Source organism: Thermobia domestica, chromosome 16 (genome assembly GCF_964235325.1).
Source record: "Thermobia domestica chromosome 16, izTheDome1.hap1.1, whole genome shotgun sequence".
Lineage (NCBI taxonomy): Eukaryota > Metazoa > Arthropoda > Insecta > Zygentoma > Lepismatidae > Thermobia > Thermobia domestica.
Window position 1 is genome coordinate 188,589,815 of NC_137469.1, and position 18,777 is coordinate 188,608,591.

Sequence of the window (18,777 nt, forward strand, 5' to 3'; positions counted from 1 at the left end):
AGAGAACGGGAAAATGGAGAGTGATGGGAGCAACGTTGGATAGTAAGTACTCATAGTACTCAGAAAAATAAGCGATTTCAATGCAAAATGAACGAAGAGTCATTGTCACGGATAGTCATGTAGCCCCGGCAGAGCCGTCTTTACGCAAAATGTCAATAACATATATCGAGAGAATAGAAGGTGATAGTGAGATGGCATTAACGTTGGACACCGTGGACCCATAAGGCGCATCGTAAAAATTAGGGGGGGACAGCCAGCCTTACTTATTTCCACATAATAATATAAAATTATATTGTCGAAATACACACACGAGTTAGCTAGTGATATTATTATTATTATTATTATTATTATTATTATTATTATTATTATTATTATTATTATTATTATTATTTTGACAGTGTCTTTTCATTACGTGTGCATGTTTGACATGAAGCCAAAGAGAAGATCTATCATTCGTAGAAAGAATAAGAATAGTCAGTAACTTTAACTGTGAACGATGCCGAAAAATACAAAAAGAGTGTCTACCTGTAGCGAAAATAAACAATACTTTTTCTCAAATGAATAAAAAAATAAGCAGAGATAGATTCGAACTTGCATGGACGGCGCGAAAAGCCAGTTTATTGTCCACCTTTTATTTTAACTGACTCACCGAACGTGTTTTAGTAACTTACTTTTTGCTAATTTTACTTGTTTCACTCGTTGAACTTGCTTTTTCTAATAACTTATAACGACAGGGACACGAACACAGAAACATCGACGACAGTTAAAAATCATAGATGCTCTCCCGCCGGGAATCGAACCCGGGACACCATACACCAAAGGCGCACGTGCTAGCCACTAGACCAGCGGGGAGGGCACGGCTCACCCTCTGTGTCGTTTGGGATTACGACCACTGTATTGCCCGCTATCACTTCTGTGGGTTGTATTCTATAATCACATGTTTCTTCTTTGCTGGAAGAGTTAAACCTACATTCTATGTAATACATGAGGTGTTTAGACCTACATGCTCTTCATATAATGTAATAAAAGGGTCATGCTGATTATAAGAAAAAGAACATTCCTTGGACTAAACGGAAACTAGTGGCATCAGAAATATTTACCTACGAGGCATGCGCAGTAGCATATTTCAGAATAGTTACTGTTTAGTTCAGTAAACGAAGAAAGGGGTATAAAAAAGCAAATATTTCGCGTCAACGAGACCGACCAGGATTGACAGAGGCGAAAGCAGATACAACAACTTGGTTAAATTGATAATTGGTTCTTTATTCTGTAGTAGATCGTATCACAACTTTACGGAGGAGCAAAGAAAGACTTACTAACGCTGTCATTTAGTAAGCTTTAGTAACACGATCATATAGACACAAATGGATGTAACTGTGAGTACTACAACTTGGATTTAACGAAAGCCCTTTAGATATTCAGTGGTTTGCAGGGTTGTATAAGACACAAAAAGGTAAGACACAATACAATTCTTCATACCTCAGCTTCCAGTAACTAGATACATGCAATTTCTGGATAGATACTGAAACTGCTGTTGGATTTTAATACATGACGTATTGCAGGATACAAAATGCTTTGCATTACTTGTTTGTTTGTAGACAGCTACTATCTTAGTGTTGTGAAAGGTTCTGTATAAACTAGAGATAGCCAATTCCGGAATTATTACTTTTCGGACTCCCGAAAGTAAAACCGGACAAATTCCGGAATTCCGAAAATTCCGATTTTGGAATAATTCCGGAATTCGGAAAAATCCGGAATTTAGAAATTACTGAATTCCATAATTTTCCGAAATCCGTAAAGTGAAAAATCCGTTTGGAAAAAATGAATTTATTTTGGTTAATATGAATCGTGGCGGAAATAAGTCTTTGACCAGGTAATTGCGACTGCTTTGAAAGAAATGGGGTGTATGAGAGTTCAATCTGAAGTATTTGTAGTTTTGTGTGGAGAAAAAACAATCTTGTGAACCAGCGGTTTAAGAACAACTCAAGTTATTAATGTAAACTTTTCCGACTTCATAAAAGAAATATGAAAGACATTTTGAATCGAAGAAATATAACATACAAGTTTGCAAGCGGAGACAAAGAAACCTAACGTAACCAGACTAAAACCGAATCTTTTACCGCGTAGCGATCGCGGTTCAGTGGTCAAGGTGCTTGTGCGAATGTATATTGTAATTTTTCTTACTTTAGAATTTTTGATGGCGATTGATCGGCGATAACATACGTTTTATTATATTCAGATATTTGAAACTCGGATGTTTCAATACTTGAACTATCAAATCTTCAGGAATAATAATAGTAATAATTATAATTATAGTAATAATTATTACTTTTCGGACTCCCGAAAGTAAAACCGGACAAATTCCGGAATTCCGAAAATTCCGATTTTGGAATAATTCCGGAATTCGGAAAAATCCGGAATTTAGAAATTACTGAATTCCATAATTTTCCGAAATCCGTAAAGTGAAAAATCCGTTTGCAAAAAATGAATTTATTTTGGTTAATATGAATCGTGGCGGAAATAAGTCTTTGACCAGGTAATTGCGACTGCTTTGAAAGAAATGGGGTGTATGAGAGTTCAATCTGAAGTATTTGTAGTTTTGTGTGGAGAAAAAACAAACTTGTGAACCAGCGGTTTAAGAACAACTCAAGTTATTAATGTAAACTTTTCCGACTTCATAAAAGAAATATGAAAGACATTTTGAATCGAAGAAATATAACATACAAGTTTGCAAGCGGAGGCAAAGAAACCTAACGTAACCAGACTAAAACCGAATCTTTTACCGCGTAGCGATCGCGGTTCAGTGGTCAAGGTGCTTGTGCGAATGTATATTGTAATTTTTCTTACTTTAGAATTTTTGATGGCGATTGATCGGCGATAACATACGTTTTATTATATTCAGATATTTGAAACTCGGATGTTTCAATACTTGAACTATCAAATCTTCAGGAATAATAATAGTAATAATTATAAACTAATAATAATTATTATTATCTCGTAGAAGATTAAAAGCTAGTAGCTAATTATCGCTCAGGTCATACCATTACAAGCAGAAACGTGACATTTGGAAAGAATATTTCGGTTTGGATTAATGTTGCTCACGAGAAGAGGAGTTTCTCATGTCCTTTCTAAAACAAATAAAATAACATGAGAATTAACATTTTACATTCGAGACGGGTCAAGGCTAACTCAAAATTTTCGTCTTTCTTTGGAGATGAGAATCGAGACGAGACGAAAAGTATCGTAAACATTTCACCTCTTGTCTCGATTCTCGAAATAGTGTATGTCCATTCTTTAAGTAACAATTGCTCTGTAGACTGAATCTCATAGGCTATTTCGTTACATTATATTTCAGAGCTCATTGAATTATGCTCTGTGTAGGTATTTTGTAGCAATGCTTTTATATTTACCTCTGCATATCCTAAAAATTAGTTTATTTTATGCCTTACTGTTGCGTGGTTTTCAGTTATATTTATTACAGTTATTTCAGGCAAGTTTAAATTTTTTATTATTATTGTTATTATTATTATTATTATTATTATTATTATTATTATTATTATTATTATTATTATTATTATTATTACCATTATTATCAAGATGGCGCCAACTAACGACACGTGTGGTCTGTGTCGTAAGCCATTTTTTGGGAAACAATTAATTCTAGCATGTTGTCTATGCAACAATAGATATCATGTAAAGAACTGTCTCAAATTTGGACGTGTTGAATACGAAATGTATTCGGAAAAAGGCATTTCAACATATAAATGTCAAAACTGCATAAGGCAACGAGACGACAACACGGCAGTTACTCCTACATTGAGGAAGCACGTAAGTTCCATAGACACTGATCAAATAGACAATTATGGTGGTGATTCTAGTGATCATGAAGTTTTAGAACATGAGGAAAATAAATCCTCAAATACTATTTGTTCAAATAACAACTCTAAAGGTGTTTCATGCTGTAGTGTAGTGAATGAAAAGTTAGACCATGTAATATCTATATTACAGGAAATAAGTGACAAGTATGAGGCATTGAAAGCTGAATTAATTTCTGTAAAGGAAGAAAACATCAAATTAAAAGAATTAGTGAAAGCAAGTAGTGAGAACAGAGTTAAGACATTTGCAGAAGTTGTAAATAGTCCATCCACACCTGACCGTGTTATAGTGCAAGGGTGCTCGAATGAAAACAATGTCAAGGTCAATGAAGCGTACGACATGCCATATGAGCGAGTTGCAAAAAATGTAAACAATAGTGACTGGAAGGTTGTAAGCCAACGCTCCAGGCGTATTAATCCAGCAAAACAGCTAGGGATCGTAACAAATCATGAATCACGCGAACCTATAAGAAGCTCAAATCTAATGCAGGGAAGAAGTGCTAGTGATAAACTAAAGGTAAACAAAAAACCACCTCGTGTATCCGCAGTGTTTGTGACTCGACTTGATCCTAGTGTTTCGTGTGATGAGCTTAGTGCATTTATTAAAGATAGTGTAAACATTGAGGTTGTAAAGTGTGCCAAATTAAAAACAAAACACAACAGTTATTCATTCTTTTACGTTAGTGTACATGAAAAACATTTTGATACTGTGTGCAATTCAGACATGTGGCCTCAAGGAGTATTGTTTACAAGGTTCATGGGACGTTTGAAGGATGAAATAGTGGTACCCACGTCGGCAAGCGATCGGAATGGAAAAGAGCAACAACAGGTAACTAATACATAATCAATGCATAGGAAATATTTACAACTATACTATCAAAATTCTAATGGTTTGAACACAAAAGAAAAAGAATTTACAGATGAAATAAACTGTGTGAACTATGATTTTTATTGTATAACAGAAACGTGGTATAAAAAGGAAAACTGTTATCTTTCTCAAATCTCTAGAAACTACAGTGTGATACGAAAAGATAGAAATCTAACTCTCACAAATAAGTCTAAAGGTGGAGGGTGTTTACTCTTAATAAAAAATGAATATTCTTATGAAATCCTTAATCCCCCTGACGAATCCTTAGACATTATTATAGCAAAAATTTTAATTCCTGACAGTACCCCATTCATTTTATGTTTAGTTTATTTCCCTCCTGACATGTTACTTCAAGATTTTAGTAACTACTGTGATTGGCTATGTTCTTTTGTATTGACGAAAGATTTTAATGTAATTATATTAGGAGATTTTAACGCAGGAGGCATAGATTGGATTTCAGGTAACATAACAACTGATAATTATTATTCGAAGAAAAAAGCAGAAAAAATATTTGAATTAAGCAATATTTTAAATTTAAACCAGAAAAATAAGTTATATGACCATAGTAATCCGGGAAGAGTATTAGACTTGTTGCTAACAAATTTGGATAACAGTTCGATGTATTTTGACATCCCACCACTGACTAAAGTCGATCGCTTCCACCCCCCATTCATGTTTGAGTGGAAAATTATAGATAGTGGCAAATATTGTCCCGTTCCTCAGTACGATACACATAATTTCAAACAAGCAAATTTCCTAGGTATTTACAAGGGCATTAGAGAAATTGACTTAATAAATAATTGCAGTAACAGTGTCAATGAAACCACTGACCATTTATATAATTTAATTTATTCTGTATTTAACGAGCATGTACCTAAGAAGTCAATTGGTTGTAAACAAAAATATAAGGATCCATGGATGACGCGAGAATTGAAAGCACTAATAAACAAAAAAACTAAATATTTTGTTAAAGCCAAAAGAACAAATGATGACGTATGGTATCAGAGATATTCAGACCTAAGGAAACTTGTGAAAAAGAAATACATTGAAGCAAGAAAATCTTATTATTCAGGTTTAGAAAATAGTATTTATAAGAACAGCTCATATTTTTGGAACGTTTTTAAAAAGTCTGACTGTAAACAAGTACCGAAGCAAATAAATTGTAATGGTATGCTAATTCAAGACACTGTCGAAATTGCTGAGGCATTTAAGAGTGTATTTTATGAAGCTTTTAACTTAGAAGTAGGTGAAGAGGTATTGCCTGAGAATATCGTTAGTAATAGTGCTCTAATCGGAATTCCTACCGTTACTGATTTAGATGTAATGGAAGCAATTAAACTAATTAAACCGAACACTACTCCAGGTCCAGATAATATTCCTTATTATGTAATAAAAGCTTGTGCAACTGAACTTTCAACTAGTTTGGCAAATATATTTAACGTTTCATTACGTACAGGTGTATATCCTTCAATGTGGAAGCAAGTATATGTTGTTCCGGTGTATAAATCAGGTGATAGACAGATTGCAAGCAACTACAGGCGAATAACTCTTGTCAATGCATTCTCGAAGATATTTGAACTAATTGTCCATAAAAACATATTTTAATGTAAGAAATATCTTAAATGAGTCTCAACATGGTTTTTATAAGGGCAAGTCAATTGTAACAAATCTAATTCATTTTACAGACTTTACCTATAACGCACTGAAAAATAAATTGCAAGTCGATGTAATATACATAGATATATCAAAAGCTTTTGACTCTGTCAGTCATAAGTATCTCATTAGCAAGTTGTCAAATATTGGTTTGTCACCTTTTTACATTCGCTGGTTTGAAAGCTATCTGTCAAACAGAACTTACGAAGTTAAAATCGGACCTGTACATTCTAGTGTAGGCTATGTAAAAAACGGAATACCACAAGGGTCGCCCTTGGGCCCTCTCTTATTTTCTTTATTTTTAAATGACCTGACAGAAAAAATAAAATACTCTAAAATTCTCTTATATGCTGACGATATGAAGTTGTTCAGATTAGTCAACAATGAGTTCGATAATTATTTACTGCAACAAGACTTAAATGCAGTAAACACGTGGTGTAGAAATAATTTTCTAAAAATTAATGATAAGAAAACAAAATTTATGACATACACCAATAAAACTCAATATTATGTCAGTAAATATGAGGTCAATGGTGTACAAATTGAGAAAGTAAGCATTATTAAAGACCTAGGTATTACATTTGACAGTCAGTTAAAGTTTTCTAATCATATAAATTGTATTGTACAAGGTGCCAGAAGGATAATAGGTTTTATTTTTAAACAGTGGCCTGTATTTCAAAGAGATAAAACGTATGTATTTCTATATAAATTACTTGTAAGACCAAGATTAGAATTTGGTTCGGTTATTTGGAACAGCATTTCTAAAACTTTGACAAACAAGATTGAATCTGTGCAAAAATGTTTTACTCGACTTCTATGTTTTAAAATGAAAATGAGCTATTACTCACATAGTTATGAATATTGGACTGATTATTGGGGTTTAGAAAGCCTTATGAATAGACGAAAAAATTTCGACAGAGTATGCATGCAAAAAATACTAGAAAACTTTTATATCAGTGAATATTGTTTACAAAACATAGGTTTTAAAGTGCCAAATCATAGCATAAGAAATACCATGATTTTAGTTCCTCTGAATTGGAAATGTGAAATTTTAAAAAGATTGACATATTCTTTAAACTCATTTTAGACTTATTGTATCAAACAATGTGAAAGTTTTATGTGATCTGACAGGCAGTTTTTAATCAATGACGTTTAGAAACATTAACCAAATGTAATTTTATGACTGCTGTTCTTATGTTTTTGTTGTTTTAGATGTATGGAAAACTTGATAAGTTTTACTGCGTTGACAAGGAATTATTTCTGCTTAGCTGACTTTTAGCTACATTGTGTTTTATATTAGTACCCTTCTTTTTATTGTTTTCTTTCTTATTATTTATTTTTAGTAGTATTATTATGCCATCGCATACTCTGATACCAAGTGCTGTATTTTTGCCAAAAGCTGTTCGCGGCACTAAAATAAAGATTATTATTATTATTATTACCGTGTATAATGTTTAAAAGATATGCGGTTTGTATCTCAATATTAAAAGCTAATTGACTGTCGATCTCGGTCGTCGAGAAGTCTTCAGGAGGGAAGGACATTGGTCACGTTCTGGGTTTGAGTTCCGAAGGGGCAAGTATTTGGGCTCGAGCCAAAAATTGTTAAAAGTTATAGGCTTCAGCCAAACATATTCAAAACATCTGGGTCCGGGTTTAGGCTTCTCAATGGCTCGAGCGGCTCGGCTTACAGCTCATTCACTATCGAACCGAACCGAGAAGTGAGCCGAGCCAACAGGTCACCCAACCGAGCCGATTTGAGCCATCGGCTTAGTTGAGCTGAATCGAAACGTGCCGATGGACAAGTTTCAACTTAGCTGGCTTGAACCGGTTCACATGAGCCGAGTAGGTGACCCATCCCAACCGAGAAAGCTCGAGCCATCGGCTCAATTGAGCTGAGTCGATGGCTCGTTCCAACTGAGCCGGCGCAGGGCATCGGCTCATCCCAAACGAGCCGACTCGAGCTGTTCGCTCAGTTGATACGAGCCGAGCCGGTTGATATCACTACCCGAGTTGGTCTTCTGCTTGGGCTCAAGAATTCGACCGTGCAGGTCTCAGCCTTGATTTTAAGAACTACAGTATATACTTATATTGGTGATTACGACATTTGAACTTGTCTCGTAATAATAATAAAACAACTCTTGTCTTCTCGTTATCTAGACGAGACGAGATACACTGAAATTGTCCCACGATATGCACTAAAATTACGAGACGAGATACACTGAAATTGAACCACGAGATGCACTAAAATTACGAGACGAGACGCACCCCTGTCGTAAGCTACACTAAAAGAATTCCACATTACTGCTTACATTTCTCATGGCTTTCGCTTTCCAGTCTAATCAGGCCATTATTTCAAAACGAGCTAAAACGAGCTGAACGAGCGAGCGAGCCATTATCAAACTCGACTCAACTCGAAACTCGACCTCGAAAACAGCTTGACCTTGATCGCTACGCGGTAAACGATTCGTCTTTAGTCTGGTTACGTTAGGTTTCTTTGTCTCCGCTTGCAAACTTGTGTGTTATATTTCTTCGATTCGAAATGTCTTTCGTATTTCTTTTAGGATGTCGGCAAAGCTTTCATTAATAACTTGGGTTTTTCTTAAACCGTTGGTTCACAAGTTTGTTTTTTCTCCACACGAAACTACAAATATGACAGTTTGAATTCTCATACTCTCTATTTCTTTCAAAGCAGTGGCCATTACCTGGTCAAAGATTTATTTCCGCCACATTTCATATTAACCAAAATAAATTCATTTTTTGGAAGCGGAACTTTCACTTTACGGATTTCGGAAAAATATGGAATTCAGTTAAACTTCCCAATTGAGAAGAATTCCGGAACTCGGGAAGAATCCGGAATTTAGAAAAGTCCGGAATTGAGAAAAACTCCGGATTTCGAAAAAAATCCGGATTTTTCCGAATTCCGGAATGTTAACGAAATCAGAAATGTCTAAATTCCGGATTTTTCCGAATTCCGGAATTATTCCAAAATCGGAATTTTCCGAATTCCGGAATTTGTCCGGTTTTACCTTCGGAAGTCCGGAAAGTAATAATTCCGGAATTGGCTATCTCTAATTTATACACAACATTTCACAACACTAAGCTAGTAGCTGTCTACAAACAAACAAGTAATGCAAAACATTTTGTATCCTGCAATACATCATGTATTAAAATCCAACAGCAGTTTCAGTATCTAACCAGAAATTGCATGTATCCAGTTACAGGAAGCTGAAGTATGAAGAATTGTATTGTGTCTTATCTTTTTGTGTCTTATACAACCCTGCAAACCACTGAATATCTAAAGGGCTTTCGTTAAATCCAAGTTGTAGTACTCACAGTTACATCCATTTGTGTCTATATGATCTTGTTGCTAAAGCTTACTTTATGACAGCGTCAGTAAGTCTTTGTTTGCTCTCCCGTAAAGTTGTGATACGATCTACTACAGAATAAAGAACCATATATCAATTTAACCAAGTTGTTGCATTACTACACATCTGCTTTCGCCTCTCAACTCTGGTCGGTCTCGTTGACGCGAAATATTTGCTTTTTTATACCCCTTTCTTCGTTTACTGAACTAAACAGTAACTATTCCGAAATATACTACTGCGCATGCCTCGTAGGTAAATATTTCTGATGCCAATAGTTTCCGTTCAGTCCAAGGAATGTTCTTTTTCTTATAATCAGCATGACCCTTTTATTACATTATATGAAGAGCATGTAGGTCTAAATACATCATGTATTACATAGAATGTAGGTTTAACTCTTCCAGCAAAGAAGAAACATGTGATCGTAGTATACAACCCACAGAAGTGATAGCGGGTAATACAGTGGTCGTAATCCCTAACGACACAGGGAGTGAGCAGTGCCCTGCCTGCTGGTGTAATGGCTAGCACGTGCGCCTTTGGTGTATGGTGTCCCGGGTTCGATTCCCGGCGGGAGAATATCTATGATTTTTAACTGTCGTCGATGTTTCTGTGTTCGTGTCCCCGTCGTTATAAGTTATTAGAAAAAGCAAGGTAAACGAGTGAAGGAAGTAAAATTAGCAATAAGTAAGTTACTAAAACACGTTCGGTGAGTCAGTTAAAGAAAAAGTGGGCAATGAACCGGCTGTTCGCGCCGACCATGTGAGTTCCAATCTATCTTGGCTTGATTTTTTATCCATTTGAGAGAAAGTATTGTTTATTTTCGCTAAAGGCAGTCACTCTTTTCGTATTTTTCGGCATCGTTCACAGTTAAAGTAACTGACTATTCTTATTCTTTCTACGAATGATGGATCTTCTCTTTGGCTTCATGTCAAACATGCACACGTAATGAAAAGACACTGTCAATTATAATAATAATAATAATAATAATAATAATAATAACAATATGAAATATTGCTAGCTAACTTGTGTGTGTATTTCGACAATAAATTTTATATTATTATGTGGAAATAAGTAAGGCTGGCTGGCGCCCCCTCCCCCCAATTTTTTCGATGCGCCTTATGGTCCACGGTGTCCAACGTTAATGCCATCTCATTATCACCTCCTGTTCTCTCGATATAAGTTATTGACATTTTGCGTAAAGACGGCTCTGCCGGGGCTACATGACTATCAATGACAATGACTCTTCGTTCATTTTGCATTGAAATCGCTTATTTTTCTGAGTACTATGAGTGCTTATTATCCAACGTTGCTCCCATCGCTCTCCATTTTCCCGTTCTCTCGATATAAATTGCTAATATTTTGTTTGTAAGGGAGATATGGCGTTACAATCATTACGTTTGAGGACGAATTGAGGAAGATATTGCCTTGCCACAAACAACAACTATTATTATTATTATTATTATTATTATTATTATTATTATTATTATTATTATTATTATTATTATTATTATTATTATTATTATTATTATTATTATTGTTTTACTTACCACTAATATTGCCTACCTTTATTTGCAATGCAATGTGTTACTAAAAAGCAAATCAAATAACACTCCTCGCCATTCACGCCCCAGAACTCGAAATACATGATTTAAAGTTCTCTGTGTTAGAGGAAAGCACATTTATTATATTATTCTTTCAAATAACACGTTACACAAGTTACTTCACTTTCAATGTGTAATTTCATATCTTTACTAACAATCATCTTGTTCTGATACGAAAATAACCCCCTCCTGCAAAAAGTAAAAATCCTGACCGTAGCAAAAGGGCGTGAACCTTCCTTATGCGATTAATCGAGTCCAATATTTAAATAAGTCTCTGCACACAAATATTTCAGTAAAAGCGGACAAGTTATTCAAACTTTCTGAATACCTATTTATGGGCGAAATTTGGTTCCCTTGGAAGTTTTTAAGAGTTTGAAAGGCCGCCATTTTGAACATTTTCGTCTGATTATTCTGGTTAACGAACTCATCAAGATATTTGAACAATTAATGTTTGTGCCAAGTTTCGTCTCAATCCGCTGAAAATTAGGGTGGTTATGGCATTCACAAGTAGCGTTACAGATAGATAGATAAATAGACACACAGAGGGAGAGAGAAAAAGTGTTTGCTCCCTTTTCGCACCTGTGATGCGTCAGAACTAAGCCGGGCCCCTTTGCAAAACTATTGACCAGCCTAACCTAAACAGAAACCTTTTACTTCATAACGTAGAAACGTGGTCGGGAGGTGTAAGGCATGTAGAAATTGTATTTTTAATAACCATGAGTATGGTCCACTTCCATGTTTTTCCTTTTACTTTTTGCAGCTACATCGGAACGTTCAATTTGTATTCTTTACTAATTGCAAATGGTGTTTACATTCAAAATATGAGGAATTTTGGTGGCATTTGTTCGGATATTCTTCTCTTTGGAAATGAAGAAAAGAATAAAAGCAATACGCAAAGACAAAAAGAATTATCAGTACTAAACATTACCAATAATAATTGCTACGAAAAACTAAATACGACCTCTTTTACCATCTCTCACGAGTTGTATGTATTATTAACAAAAAAATTTTAAATGTCCTCGCTTAAGATTCGAACTGGCGTCCTTTGCATTTGTAAGCCAGCACCTTAAACACTACACCAAGATCATGGCATGGTGAAAGTTTAGTTGTCGGCGTATTTGTTGTATTTGTGTTTTATGTTCCCACTTCGACAATTTTTACTCTTTTTTGTAAGTTTAACAGCTGTTTCTGGCTTTCTCTTTCGGTGTCGTACTTTATTTACACAATGCACTATTCGTATTCACAGCTTGTGCCCCTCTGCAATGTCTTATTCAGATTAAGCTATTCTTTTTGCCCCTCAGTAAACATTTGATTGATTTAATTCTCATACTCTCCACGGATGGAGCGCAGGAATGCCAGACTCGAAAAATAGGTGTACATTTACTTTACTGACAGATAATACATGCATTATTTATTCTGTCTGCCGTTAGAAAGAGCAAGTAGCAAAGATGAAGACTAGAGAGCAGAAAGCTTCTTGTGTTTTAATAAAGACTGAATCTGTACAGTGCAACCGTCTGTGTGAAGAATATTAAGGAGACGCTTGCAATTACGTCCTTGTCGTTTGCAGTTGCTACAGGTCTAAAGCCTACAGACTACGGTTTACGTACCGATTTAGCATAAGAATGAAATATTGCTGCATAACAATGAAGATTTTCTGAATCGTGTCACACTCTAATGTGAAGATTCATAATGTTCGCATCTGGCGGTCAGCAAATCCTCAGGAGATGGTACAGTTGAAACGAGACTCCCCTAAATTGAATGTGTTTTGTGCCATATGACGTAAAGTTTATGGGCCTTTCTCGCCTATCGACTAGATGTGTGCCGTGTGACGAATGGATCTCACATTGAACACCTGTAGCAAAGACTGTTTGAGGTGCTCTTTTACTTGATGCATTGCTTATAATTGTACGTAAAATGTAATAAGTACTACGAAAACTTAAAACCCCAAAATTTATTTTGAAATACCCTGCATTTCTCATCAACAGAGTTGGAACTAAGATGTAAAAAGGAGAGAAAATTTTCCTTATAAAGTTATTGTTTATAACGATATTATTATTAATCATGACTATAACTACAACAACAACACGAATTAGTAGTCAAAAAATGTAATCAAATGTATACTCGGTGGCCCAGGTGGCCAAAGTGGCACACACGGCCACTCTTATGTGAAAACTAATTAATATATCTGGATATTATTCTTGCAAAATAATAGTTTATCATATTAATTTCTTTTTCTTCTGGTGTCGAATTTCCTTCTCAAATTTCACCCCAATCAAAAATTCGAAAATTTTGAATTTCGAATTTCCTTTACTTCTTTTTTCCCTGTAGCTTCCTTCGTTGTAGAAAAGTATCCTTAAGACTTGCCAGGTAGATACCACGGATGAATACCTAACTGTTGACATCAATTGGACGGGCCTGTGCGCAGTGTTGCCAATTAGGGAAATTAAAATTCTCCTTTATTTGGACAAAAATTAGAAATTTTTGTTTATAAATCCGTACGTATACGTCCGAAAGCAAGTCAACTTACGCCAATCGAACATTTGTCCTTACTTAACAAACGTAAGTACAGATCGTTACAATGGGATAATTAGGGGGCACACGTAAAATTCGTATTTAGGTTCTAACCCTTGATTTTTCTAGTTTTTCCTTACTTTTCTGTTTACCGTAATATATTTTTGGTAATTAGAAGCTTTGTTCCTTAAATATCGCCATAATACTTGTAGGATATATTAGTGGTGAATGATCTGTCAGGAAAGTAAATGTACACCTATTTTTCAAGTCTGGCATTCCTGCGCTCCATCCATGGAGAGTATGAGAATTAAATCAATCAAATGTTTACTGAGGGGCAAAAAGAAAAGCTTAATCTGAATAAGACATTGCAGAGGGGCTCAAGCTGTGAATACGAATAGTGCATTGTGTAAATAAAGGACGACACCGAAAGAGAAAGCCAGAAACAGCTGTTAAACTTACAAAAAAAGAGTAAAAATTGTCGAAGTGGGAACATAAAACACAAATACGCCGACAACTAAACGGTCACCATGCCATGATCTTGGTGTAGTGGTTAAGGTGCTGGCTTGCAAATGCAAAGGACGCAAGTTCGAATCTTAAGCGAGGACATTTAAAAAATTTTTGTTAATAATACATACAACTCATGAGAGATGGTAAAAGAGGTCGTATTTAGTTTTTCGTAGCAATTATTATTGGTAATGTTTAGTACTGATAATCCTTTTTGTCTTTGCGTATTGCTTTTGTTCTTGTCTTCATTTCGAAAGAGAAGAATATCCGAACAAATGCCACCAAAATTCCTCATATTTTGAATGTAAACGCCATTTGCAATTAGTAAGGAATAATAATTGAACGTTCCGAAGTAGCTGCAAAAAGTAAAAGGAAAAACATGGAAGTCGACCATACTCATGGTTACTAAAAATACAATTTCTACATGCCTTACACCTCCCGACCACGTTTCTACGTTAGCAAGTAAGAGGCTTGTGTTTAGGTTAGGCTCGTCAATACGTATTGCAAAGGGGCCCGGTTTAGCTCTGACGCACCACAGGTGCGAGAAGGGAGAAAAACACTTTTTCTCTCTCCCTCTGTGTGTCTATTTATCTATCCATTTGTATATATATAACGCTATTTGTGAATGCCATAACCACTCTAATTTTCAGCGGATTGAGACGAAACTTGGCACAAACATTAATTGTTGAAATATCTTGATGAGTTCGTTAACCAGAATAATCAGATGAAAATGTTCAAAATGGTGGCCCTTCAAACTCTTAAAAAGTTCCAAGGGAACCAAATTCGCCCATAAATAGGTATTCAGAAAGTTTGAATAGCTTTTCCGCTTTTACTGAAATATTTATGTGCAGAAACTTATTGAAATATTGGACACGATTAATCGCCTGAAGAAGGTTCACGCCCTTTCGCTACGGTCAGTTTCTTTTTTTTTTTTTTGCAGGAGGGGGTTATCTTCCTATTGGAACAAGATGATTGTTACTGATGATATGAAATTACACATTGAAAGTGAAGTAACTTGTGTAACGTGTTATTTGAAAGAATAATATAATAAATGTTCATTCCTCTAACACAGAGAACAGTAAATCATGTATGTCGAGTTCGGGAGCCTGAATGGCGAGGAGTGTTATTCGATTTGCTTTTTAGTAACACATTGCATTGCAAATAAAGGTAGGCAACATTAGTGGTAAGTAAGACAATAATAATAATAATGATAATAATAATAATAATAATAATAATAATAATAATAATAATAATAATAATAATAATAATAATAATAATAATAATAATAATAATAATAATAATAATAGGTGTTGTTTGTGGCAAGGCAATATCTTCCTCAGTTCTTCTTCAAACGGAATGATTGTAACGCCATATCTCCCTTACAAACAAAATATTAGCAATTTATATCGAGAGAACGGGAAACTGTAGAGCGATGGGAGCAACGTTGGACAGTATGCACTCATAGTACTCAGAAAAGTAAGCGATTTCAATGCAAAATGAACGAAGAGTCATTGTCATGGGTACTCATGGGGCCACGGCAGAGCCCTCTTTAGGCAAAATGTCGATAGCTTATATCGAGAAAACAGGAGGTGATACTGGGATGGGACCAACGTTGGACACCGTGGACCCATAAGGCGCATCGAAAAAATTAGGGAGGCGGTCGCCAGCCAGCCTTACTTATTTCCACATAATAATATCAAATTATATTGTCGAAATACACACACGAGTTAGCTACTAATATTTCATATTATTATTATTATTATTATTATTATTATTATTATTATTATTATTATTATTATTATTATTATTATTATTATTATTATTATTATCTACAGCGTCTTTTCATTACGTGAGCTTGTTTGACATGAAACCAAAGAGAAAATCCATCCTGTAGAGAAAAGAAACAATACTTTCTCTCAAATGTATAAAATATCAAGCCGAGATTGATTCGAAATCGCACGGACGGCGCGAAAAGCCAGTGCTTTGTCCACTATTTTTTTAACTGACTCACCGAACGCGTTTCAGTAACTTACTTATTGCTAATTTTACTTGCTTCACTCGTTTAACTTGCTTTTTCTAATAACTTATAACGATAGGGACACGAACACAGAAACATCGAGAACAGTTAAAATAATAGATGCTCTCCCGCCGAGAATCCAACCCGAGACTCCATACACCCAAGGCTCACGTGCTAGCCTCTAGACCAGCGGCTATGGCAACGCTCACTTCCTGTGTCGTTAGGGATTACGACCACTGTATTGCCAGCTATCACTTCTGTGGGTTGTATACTATGATCACATGTTTCTTCTTTGCTGGAAGAGTAAAACCTACATTATATGTAATACATGAGGTATTTAGACCTACATGCTCTTCATATAATATAATAAAAGGGTCATGGTGTCGGATTTTAATACATGACGTATTGCAGTATGCAACATGCTTTGCATTACTTGTTTGTTTGTAGACAGCTACTAGCTTAGTGTACTGAAAGGTTGTGTATAAACTAGAGATAGCCCGTTCCGGAATTATTAGTTTTCGGACTCCCGAAAGTAAAGCCGGATAAATTCCGGAATTCGGAAAATTTCAATTTTGTAATAATTTCGGAATTCGGAAAAATCCGGAATTTAGAAATTTCTGATTTCGTGAACATTCCGGAATTAGGAAAATCCGGATTTTTTCTAAAGTCGGAGTTTTTCTCAATTCCGGAATTTTCTAAATTCCGGATTCTTTCCGAGTTCCGAAATTCTTCTGAATTCCGGAGTATAACTGAATTACATAATTTTGCGAAATCCGGAAAGTGAAAGTTCCGCTTCCGAAAAATGAATTTATTTTGGTTAATATGAATCGTGGCGGAAATAAGTCTTTGACCAGGTAATGGCGACTACTTTTAATGAAATGGGGAGTATGAGAATTCAATCTGTCATATTTGTAGTTTCGTGTGGAGAAAGAACGAACTTGTGAACCAGTGGTTTAACAAAAACTCAAGTTATTAATATAAACTTTGCCGACTTCATAAAAGAAATACGAAAGACATTTTGAATCGAAAAATATACAAGTTTGCAAACGGAGACAAAGAAACCTAACGTAACGAGACTAAAGACGGATCGTTTACGGCGTAGCGATCGCGGTTCCGTGGTCAAGGTGCTTCTGCGAATGCACGTTGCAATTTTATTTTCTTACTTTAGAATTTTTGATGGCGATTGATCAGCGATAACATACGTTTTATTATATTCAGATATTTGAATACTCGGATGTTTCAATACTTGAACTATCAAATCTTTAGGAATAATAATAGTAATAATAATAATTATTATTATCTCGTAGAAGATTAAAAGCTAGAAGCTAAATTATCGCTCAGGTCATACCATTACAAGGAGAAACGTGACATTTGGAAAGAATATTTCGGTTTGGTTTAATGTTGCTCACGAGAAGAGGAGTTTCTCATTTCGTTTCTAAAACAAATAAAATAACATGAGAATTAACATTTTACATTCGAGACGGGTCAGGGCTAACTCAAAATTTTCGTCTCTCGTTGGAGATGAGAATCGAGACGAGACGAAAAGTATCGTAAACATTTCCCGTCTTGTCTCGATTCTCGAAATAGTGTATCTCCATTCTTTAAGTAACAATTGCTCTGTAGACTGAATCTCATAGGCTATTTCGTTACATTCTATTTCAGAGCTCATTGAATTATGCTCTGTGTAGGTATTTTTGTAGCAAAGCTTTTATATTTACCTATGCATATTCTAAAAATTAGTTTATTATATGCCTTACTGTCGCGTGATATTCAGTTATATTTCTTACTGTTATTTTCCTCAAAACATACTTACTACATGAAACTTCAATAAAAGGTTCTAGTTTAAAATGTTGGTAGTTGCAGAGGTGTGTCTTGAAGGTACGGAACCCTTTCCCCGAAATCTCTACTTTTAAGTAAGTTTTGCCAAATTTTCATGGCAAGTTTAAAACTATTATTATTATTATTATTATTATTATTATTATTATTATTATTATTATTATATCAACTCCATGTATAATCTTTAAAAGGTATACGGTTTGTATCTGAATAGTAAAAGCTAATTGACTATCGATCTCGGTCGTCTGGAAGTCTTCAGGAGGCAAGGACATCGGTCACGTTCTGGGTTTGAGTTCCGAAGGGGCAAGTATTCGGGCTCGAGCAAAAAATTGTTAAAAGTTATAGGCTTCATCCAAACATATTCAAAACAGCTTGGACCAGGTTTGGGCTTCTCAACGGCTCGAGCGGCTCGGCTTACAGCTCATTCAATATCGAACCGAATCGAGAAGTGAGCCGAGCCAACAGCTCACCCAACCGAGCCGATTTGAGCCATCGGCTTAGTTGAGCTGAGTCGAAACGTTCTGATGAACTAGTTTCAACTTAGTTGGCT